Raw genomic sequence first — 10,401 nt, forward strand, 5'->3', positions numbered from 1 at the left:
TGTATAACAAAGCTTTCAATGTAAACTATTTCATTCTGGAATAATAGTTGATTTTGCTGTATGGTTACATCAACTATAATCAATTTAAAGGATAAGATTACATACTTTAAAGATTTAAAAAAATACATACCTTATTAGCATATTGGGGTTTTAGCTGTAGATTATGTGTTAAGTCTTTTCAGTTTTGTTTATCAGAACCTAAGAAATAAATTATAAGTGTAATGAGAATAACTTGTAAAAGCATAAGTCTGTACCATGAGCCAGCACCAGGAATAAGTGGCCTGGAGGAACTTCTAGAGGCCAAAGCAGAAGGAAACCAATGTTTATTTTACTCTCAGTCCCAGTTTTGTAATGTTGCTCACCAAGTTTTTAATAGAAAACCTTCTTTATCTTAGTGTTCCAAGGGATTATGGTGAGAACATTGGTGTGTCTGTGTCTCTCTGTCTCTCTGACTCTCTGGAGATCTCTTCATTTTGTGATTCTGGAGGTCAAACCCAGATTACATTTCCAGCCCTTGGTATATCTTCTTGACAAAGTTCTTCCACTATTACCTTCAGCAAAAACAGCAAACATGATGAATACTTATATGAGCCCTTCTCATTTCCATTGGACCCTGAAGAGTTTTGGAAAATATGGTCTAATGTACAGAGCCTTTTTTCATCTCATGACTCTTCATGATACATCATTTTGGGGATGATCATAAAATTGATGTTGTGAGGGACTTTGCATTATATTTATTTTTAAGCCTTAATTGGATTTTCAGTATGACCAAAAATAGGTTAATATTTTGAATAGATGTACCCTGAATGACTGGTGAATAGGCCACAGACTTGACCAATTCTAGCCTCATGAATCTATTTAAATGAGATTTCATGATCATTTTGTCCATATAATTAACTTTGGTAACCACTACTTCAAAGGACTGGATTGTGGTAATTTTAGATTTAACATTTTGTTTAAATGAATCACACCATATTTGTTTTTCCAAGCAGGTTTAAGTTCTGTGAGCCTGTATTTGTGGTTGGCAGTTGCCTTCAGATAGCATCTGACAGTCATCGGTATGATTGGAAGTATTGCAGAGCTAGAGTGCAAAGGGATGAGGAAGATCACATGAAGATATTTCTGAAAGTTGGAGGCATACTAGTTTTGCCTATAGAGGATGAGGTATCTTTCACTGCCCTTTAACTTAGTGTCACAGGAAAGAAGAGAGTTGAGGATCGGGTAGTGTTCTTAGTGAAAGTGAAAGATATATTTTAATTCGTAAAGAAATACTCTTCACTGGTCTTTGCATATAGAAAAACTTGAAACAGACTGTAAATTTCTTAGGCGGAGCAGAGGTAGAAACTGTCCGGCAGTGTTACCAAGGAAGTGGCCTTCCCCCTGTGCTCCTCCCTGCTGTATGTGTGGTATTCAGAAAGCTGCTCCCTCCTCTGGTTTTCCCACTTGGAAAGTGTTGAGTTGAGTGTGATGAACTCCGTAAGCTGTCCATTGTCCATCCTTCATAAGTTCTTCAAACCCATTGAAGAAGAATCTTGTTCATGCTTGGTTTGAGTTATTTAACTTTAATAGTGAGTTTTAAAATGTTCCATTACTATCTAGACTCATTTGAAAATATTCTTCAACTATTTATGAGCATTGTTAAATTTATCATTTCTAGCCTTCGCTTGGAATTATTAAGTACAATAAATGTATTAAGTACAAATTTGTTCAGAAAGGAGGACCTTTCTATTTTTTTTTTATTTGGTACTGGGGGTTGAACCCAGGATGCTTAACCACTGAGTCTTATCCTCAGTCATTTTTATTTTGAGAGAGTGTCTTGCAAAGTTGCTGAGGCTGAGCTTGAATTTGTAATCTTCCTACCTTAACCTTCTAAGTCTGGGATTAGAAACATGTGCCACCATGCCTGGCAAAGAGGACCTTTGTAAACCCTATTACATTTAATATTTATAAAAATTCATTTCAAAGAAATATGATATTTTATATTCACATAAAACTAAATCTGAGCTGGTTGAAACACCTTGAAGTTTCTAGAGTAGAGATAGATTTTCTATGATAACCAAGACCTAGCATGGTGGAATCCCTTGACATCACAATATGTCATTTATACAATTACCATGCACTGTACTTGAGCATTTTGTTAGTTTTCCAAAAGGCAGAATATAAAAAAAAAAATTCAGTAAAAACATTCCTGAACAAATGCTACTTGAATGCTTCCCAGGTTTAAATCTTAATCTTTCAATTAAATCTTTTCTCCCTGTATTTCTTTAATATTTTCCAATATTTAAAATGTTATTTCCTAATCCACATTTTTAAACATTTGTTTAAACATTTGTGGTATGAAATTATTGTGAATACCAAATACAAAAATGGGCTCCTGTTTATAATGATTTGAAGGTACCTATTCAACTTGAACAAGCTACATACTGAACTATTTTTTCCCTAGGAATACTAATGAGTATTTGCCGAGTAGATAAAACTCCTAGTATCTTAGAGATTATATCTTTTTGTAAAATACCAAGTCAGGGTTAGAATTAGATTCTAATTCAGTAGCATCATGAAAGAGCCTGCAGTCAACTTGGTGGTACTGTAACAAAAAATATTGTTTCATTAAATTTCTAGCCAAATGACTGAATCAATTAGACATACATTTTAGAAGGCAACAGCATGTATAGGTAGTAGTGCTGTCACTAGAAGGTATTGGAACTCAAATCTAACATGCAGACTCACCTGGCCATATTAGGATATCCCACTTGGATTGTACCATCCATCTTAAACAGCAATGTTTTTAATTCCTTTTATATTCTTCTATGATTCCTAAGTGCAAATTATGTAGTTGTACTTAACTATGAGTTAAATATAGTCCTCACTGGCAGCTCTTCCTTTAAAACAATAATTTGACTTTAATCACATTACTAGGATCAAGCAATTATATTTTTTTGCTACTTTGTCTTGGTTATCAAAGGTCTGTTCCACTTAAGGTAAAAAGAAAATATTATGACAGCTATTAATTGTATTTCAAGTTCAGCCTTCAAGACAGGCAGTTTCTGAGAGTAAACTGTTCCCAAGTTCTGCTAATACAGTGGCTGTCAATCTGAAATGGAATTAAGAGTGCGTTCATTGAGGGGTTGTGTTGTGGCTCAGTGTAGAGCACTTGCCTGACATGTGAGGCACTGCTTTAGATTCTCAGAACCACAAATAGATTAATTAATTAATTAATTTAAGGTCCACCAAAAAATGGGTATGGTGATTGACTATTTCATAGTTTGAAAAAGTTGAGGTAGAGTTTTATAATACAGCTTATATCTTAATCAAATCAGTCAAGAAATAGCATTTCATATAGGTGAATCCAAATTTCTACCAGAGTTTCTCGAGAGAAACCTACCTAACCACTTTATTATACATTTTTGCTCTAAAGTCATCCCACTGAAACTGATCCTGATGGTGCCTGTCTTACATTGGATGAGCTGTGCTATCAATATCATTTAAAGGTAAAGTGATTTTTGTGCAATTAATTTTCTTGATCTTAATATCGAGATTTGATGTGTTAATACTTGAAACTTAACAATGGTTTCCCTAATATTTTTTGGAAATTCACTCTAAAAAAAGTTTTAAGAGAATTACATTGATATTTTTTAACATGTATAAATGCCAGTGTTCCATTGAGTAGTTTAGTGTGGGGGCTGGACATTGGGCTGGAAAATACATATGACAGTAAAATTGTATTAGGAATAAATTTCTCATTGTAGGAGAAATAGAAAATTTGGTCAAGGATTTTTTGTTAGGTTTACATTAGTGTGAAATTTAAATCACACTTACATTATTTTTACATTTATGCTCATTATTTTTTGAAGAATCAGGTATTTCCCTCATGCCTTTAATTTGAAATAAGTAAAGCACTTTGCCTGCAGTTTTTTTTTTTTTTTTTTTTTTTTTTTTAAATCATGTCTTGTCCAGCGAGGACAATGAAGACTCGGCACTCAGATGAAGTTTTGAGGTCTTTATTTTTATGGGAGGGCTTCTGAGCCGAGTGTCTGGTTCTTCTTCCTCCACCGCTGCCATCTTCTTTTTCTTCTTCTCACTGCACAGCTCTCTTTCTTCTTCTTGTCTCATCGCACAGCTGCTGCTCTCTCTTTTTCTTCTCTCGTTGTGCAGCTGCTGCTCTCTCTTCTTCTTCTTTTGTCCTGCCACTGCTGCCTGCCTGCGCTGCACAAATTACGCAGCTTCATGGGATATAACAGCCAATCACCTTAAAGGGTTAGGCGTTTGGCTAGTGGAGACTTAATGGTGGGTAATGAGAACATGTACTGATCACGAGCTAAGCACAGATGCAGAGGAGATCAGTCAGCCAATAGAAAGCACTTCCTTAAAGTTGTTTTCCTTTGCAGTTGGGCTTCTCGGTGCCATCTTAGGATGAGGGCAGCTACCACTGTGGGCCCTACAGGGCAGCAGTCTTCAACAAATCAGACCTTTTATATTTTACTACCATACATTTCTAGCAGAACATTTTCATTATTCTATTCTTGGCTCCATTTTTACACTAAAATAATGTTAGAAATTATGGAAACATAGGAATTTAGAATATGTATATTAATTTGTGGATTAGGGACTGCAGTTGTAGCTCAATGGTACAGCACTTGCCTAGTCTGGGTGCGGCACTAGATTCAATCTTCACCATCACATAAAACTAAGTAAATAAATAAAGGTATGCAAATACAATAAAATTATATAATATTTGCATTTAAAAGGGATTTCACCATGCTTTCTGGCTCTTTCCACTAAGAGTATATTTAAAATTCTTCATTTGATTGAAGGCAGATGTCTTGTGCAAAATAATAACCAGATCAACCAGATCTAGAAGCAGAGATTCTCAATAACCATATGATGATGTTAGTTTCATAATTTTTTTTATCACAGTGTTTAGAAGTATCCAAGCCCTTAGGTCATTCTGAAATCCCAAATTGTAAAAGTTATTTGCTTAGTTACATAAGTATTCACTTTATTGCTTTTGAATTTCAATGAACTTTTCAAAGTTAAAAATATAATTGCATATTTTCTGGTGCAGCTACAATAAGGTCTCAAATGTAAAAAACTTCTTAATTTTTTGAACATGAATGAATTTGTAGAAAAATTGCTATCTAATGAAGTGTTCTAAATAACTTGCATGAAATGACTATCGGTTAACTCTACTAAATTCTAAAAATTATGCTTTAAGTTTGTATTCATATTTGATGTCTGAGATATATAAATTCAGGTGAGTTATCTTGAATTGGTGCCATAAAAAGAAGCAAACAAGTTAGAGAAATGTCATAAATATGAAAGTAGGAACCAGAATATCCTCCAAGTCTCCTTTAATCATGAAGCATATATTTGGACTTAAGATGAAGATTTGCTTATTTTTTTCTGATTTACTTCAAGACTCAGTATTCTCTTGCAGAAAGCATCTCTCCAATGCCTGTTCTTTGAGCCATATCTGTCACCATTCTTTGGTTATTTAGTAAATCTTTTCTTATAGTAACTGTGTGTGGTTTTATTCACTGCCACCACAAGATTGTGGCATTCTTCTTCTCTTTCTTGGAAGCATCAACATTTATAGTACATTTATTGTTAGCTATTTGACACACAGGATGGACAGAGCTTATAGTCCTTGTGATTCCAACTGATTTTATTTATAAGGCACTCTTAGAGCTTAGGTCTCATGCTTTCACCTCTTGAGATAATTTGTGCTAACATAAGTCACAAAAGTTCATTCAAAACACCACATTTAAATCTCTAATTTTTTACAAGCACTTTAAACTACAGATGGCTATAATTTATCCTAGGTAATTTGGATTAATAAAATAGTTTTATGAATGTCAGTATTTGTGCAATTATCTTGGAGGTAAGGGGAGTAACATTTCAGATCTCTCTCTTAGCTAATCATTCTCACCACCATGAGAAGACATAGCTTAGTAAGTTGAAGAATTGAAGTTTGATTTTATATTGGAATGGCTCAGAAATGTGTTCTCTTTCTCTTGTACCCTGCAGTAAAGGAAACCACTATGATAATTTTTCATATTTGGTGTATTTACACCTAAATATTTTTTTTCCTTCTTAGAATGTCCCCAAAGAAGGAGAATCACATCAAGCTTCTAATGAGTTGAGGAAAGAGTGTAAACTATTTGAAGAATAACTATTGCTGAGCTGCTCATTGATTTGAAATAATGGAGCTTTTTCCTATACTCTCTACTTAGTTTTTATTATTATAGAAGCAAACACTGACACTAGGAAACCAGAAATCAGAGCATTACCTGACAACTGTAATGCTGACCATGAAAAAAAAAAGGTGGTTGAAACCGCTCTTGTAGAACATTGTAGCATAAAGACAAATCCACGTTTTCTCTTCACATTAGCTGTCCCAAAGGTAAATTTTTTTTAAAAAATGTATGTTCTCAACTTTCTTATACATATCATCTCTCATATGCACATAATGATGCCAAACAAACTGGATATAAGTTGAAGGCCTCAGAGTCCTAATAACAAGGATAGCAACAGTTGTAGTTTATGTATAGAGTCAACATTTATAAATACAATGGGGGAAGTCAATTCTGTGGTAAGTCATTATGTTACAAAAGAATCAGAATGTAAGCCAAATGTATGGCTTGATTAAAATAAACAGAAAGAATTAATATATGAAGGAAAATTATACTTGGTCTGTGGTATGTTATGGTAAGTTTCTCCTCTTTCCAGTTCCTCAGGGCTTTGTAATAAAGGGCTATTGAATATTTTCAATGACTTTTCCTGCAGCTATTGAAATTAACTCATGATTGTGCCCTTGATTCTTTCTGTGGTGTATTATTTTTATTAGTTTTTATATATTAAACCATTCTTGCATTCCTAGAATAAAACCAGCTGGCTCATGGTGTATGGTGTGTGTGTGTGTGTGTGTGTGTGTGTGTGTGTGTGTGTGTCCCCAGAGACTTAACCAAGGTGTACTCTACAAGTGGCCACACCTGCAGCTCCTTTTGTTGTTCAATTTGAGCACAGGTCTCTAAATTGCCCAGGTTGACTGAAACTACAAATCCTGACACAACCTCCTGAATTTCTGGGAATGTAAAAATACACCACTTTTTTTTGGCAGTGTTTGTTGTTTTTAATGTGATATTGAATATATTTGTAAGTATTTTATAAAGATTTTTAGACTACAACTCTCAAAGATATTATCCTGTCTTATTCTTTCCTTGTGTTCTTATTTTCCTTTTCAATCAGGGCAATACTGACTTTGTAGAATTCCTTTGGAAGTGTCTTTCCTTCTCTCTTACATATAATGGTGGGGCACTGGTATCAGTTCTTCTTTGATTATCTGATAAAATTCAGCCTGTGTTCTCCTCTGGTCCTGGAGGCTTTTTATTACTGCTTCAATATAATTGCCTATTATTATGTTGGATTTTTGCATTCCTTTGATTTATATTTTGAGTTGTTTATATTCATAACTACTATTTTGTACACATTTTCTAGGCTTTCCATTTTTTACCATGTCGGTCTTCATAATGTTTTTCTCAATGTTCCTGTTTATTGAACAATAAGTTTTTCTAGATTATTCCTAGTAGTGTTCTGGACTTCAGTGATGTCTGTTTTAATAATTCTCTTTAGGTTTCTAGGTTTATTTATTTGTTTCTTCTTTCTATTTCCTTTCATTACCTTGGTTAGGGGTTTATCAATTTTGATTCCCTTTTCAAAAATAAACTAATCCTTTATTACTTTGTATTTTTCCTTTATTCTTTGTTTTATAGTTTAAATCTGATAATTAGTATTTCTCTTATTCTACTTTTTCAAATTGATTTATTGTTGTTTTTCTAATACCTTGGTTTGCAAGTTTAGGATTTTATTTAAAATCTCTCAGATTTTTAAATGTAGAGAGTCATTTTTTATGAAGTTTTCTCTTACAACTGCTTTTCCTAGATTAGGGGAGAGAGATGGGAAGGGAAAAGAAAGGGACAACTTTGCAAATTTATGTATATGTCATAAAGAATTTCAGTATTATGTATAAATCTGCATCAATAAAATAAAATAAAACACTGAAAAAAAGGAACTGTTCTTATTGTATCCCATAGATTCTTGGATGCTGTATCTCTATTCTCATTTCATTCTGAGGTTTTTAAAAATTTATCCCAACTTCATCAGTGATCCATTGAACGTGGAAATGTAATTGTTCATTCCCCAAGTTTTCATGCAGTATTTGTAGATTTTTATTGTAGTTTAATATTTTTTCTTGGTTCATTATTGTTGTACATAAGATAAGGATTAATTTTGAAAAAAATTATAAAGCATGGAATAAAACTTTCTCCAATTAAGTACTGTGATGGGCTGACAGATCTGACTCCATGAGAATGTTATAGGCCAGACTCTAAGGGAAATGTCTAAACAGACTCCATTTTGCTCTGAGACTCCATGTTATGTAGGAAATAAGCTTCTCCCATGGGAACAGCCCACCTCTGTGCCCATCATCAGTTACTTGGTGTGACATGTTTAATAATATACAATGGCAAATCCTATATAGTAAAGAATTGCTCTCTTTTGATTCCTATTGCTCCTAAACAATGTACCATGTGAACAGTGATTGTGTGAATGTTAGTAACCATTTTTTAGTTTGTACCTAGGTAAGGGTCATTTTTACCCACTTCCCCCTCTGTCAATAATCTCATGATTTTAATGTGTAATTTCAAATCATAGCAACAGACACTTATGATTAATGTGATTTTTGGTAAAAGAACCCCTACAACCCTGTGGTCAGGGCTGTTCTCCCAATAGCCATTTTTGGGGGCATTGTGTGAGACAGTCAGTCAGCAGGCTTAATAAAGACTCTCAAATTTGGACTTCTCAGTGGTGATTGGTCTGTTCTTATGTTGTGCCCCATAACAGTACCCAATACTTTTCTGCTGCCTTCCATCCTCTCTCCTGATATTACCTTTTCTAGTGCACATATCATTTTTCTGTTTGTTTAGAGTTGTCTGAATTTGTGCTTTATGGATATACATAAAGTTCATTGTCACAGTGGTATCCTTACATGTGTACACAGTAAATTTTGTTCAGATTCATTCCACCATTGATCTCTTTGCTTTCCGACCTCTCTTCAGCCTTATTTCATTTCCTCTACTCATCTGTTCTATCTTTTATTTTTCATAAAATTTTCCATTTTTACCCTTTATTTTTGTCTATCTTCCTCAAATGACAGACAACATTCTTCAAATGATGGAAACCTTTTACTTTCTAAGTCTCTTGTCTATTTTAGTTAGCATGATATATTTTCCTGTTTCATTCACTTACCAGCAAATGCCATGATATCATTCTCATTTATGACTTAGCAAAACTTCATTATAGGTGCTGGGATAGTAGCTTGGTTACAGAGCACTGGCTGGCACATGTGAGGAACTGGTTTGATTCTTAGGACCACATAAAAAAACTAAATAAAGATATTGTGTTCATCTACAAATAAAAATGTTTAAAATGTTATTTATATACACACATACATATTTATATATATATGTATATGTGTGTGTGCATATATATATATATATATAGTTTATATATATATATATATATATATATATATATATATATATAGTTTGTTTATTAATCTGCTGATTGGTACCTAGACTGATTACATTGCCTGAATATGTTGAATTGTGCTGGTATATACATTATATTTCTACCAATATATAATATGCTTATTTTAGATATTTTGAATATGTATCAGTAACTGAGATAGATGGGTCATACAGTGATCCCATTACTATTGTTTTGAAGTATAATGCTTTCCAGGGTGATGGTGGTAATTTGCAGTTCCATCAACAACAGATGAAACTTTTCATTGCATCCCTGTTAACATGTATTAACAGTTGACATTCTAATTGGAGTAAGTTTCAGTGTATATTTGATTTGAATTTCCCTTACTGCTAGGCATGTTGAACAATTTTTTTCATATAATTATTGTCATTTGCATTTCTTTTTTAAAGAAGTACCTATGTAGTTATTTTGTCCACTTATTTCTTGGGTCATTTGTTATTTGGGGATAAGTGCTGTAAAATTTGTATGTATTCTGGATGTTAATCCCATATTTGAGAATAAGGTGGCAAAAATCTTCCCCTAGTGTGTAGGCTTACTTTCTATGTTATTAATTATTTCCATTGGTGTGTAGAAGCTTTTTTTTTTTAATTTGATGCCATCCCAACTCCTGATTCTTGGTTTTATTTATGCACCTCATAATTGATATTAATTTTGCCAGGGCATCTCTCTAAGTCTTCCTCAGAAATGCATTTGTCATTTTTATGGTGATTCATATCAAAGAGAAAAACATGGCATAACAGGACCTATAGAAGCTAAGAACCACATTTTATAAAATAACATTGGCAATAATGTTTATTT

At 33.3% G+C, this 10,401-nt stretch overlaps 1 long non-coding RNA gene across 1 annotated transcript; it reads left to right on the forward strand.

Moving 5' to 3' along the window:
- The first annotated feature begins 861 nt into the window (after nucleotides 1–861).
- Nucleotides 862–6,263, forward strand: LOC306652107. The gene is made up of 3 exons (XR_013761310.1): nucleotides 862–1,164; nucleotides 3,416–3,488; nucleotides 6,095–6,263. It is a non-coding gene; the product is annotated as an uncharacterized lncRNA (long non-coding RNA).
- Nucleotides 6,264–10,401: the final 4,138 nt, after the last annotated feature.

The sequence above is a fragment of the Sciurus vulgaris genome, assembly GCF_902686455.1.
Source record: "Sciurus vulgaris genome assembly, contig: HiC_scaffold_629_arrow_ctg1, whole genome shotgun sequence".
NCBI classification, from domain to species: Eukaryota; Metazoa; Chordata; class Mammalia; order Rodentia; family Sciuridae; genus Sciurus; species Sciurus vulgaris.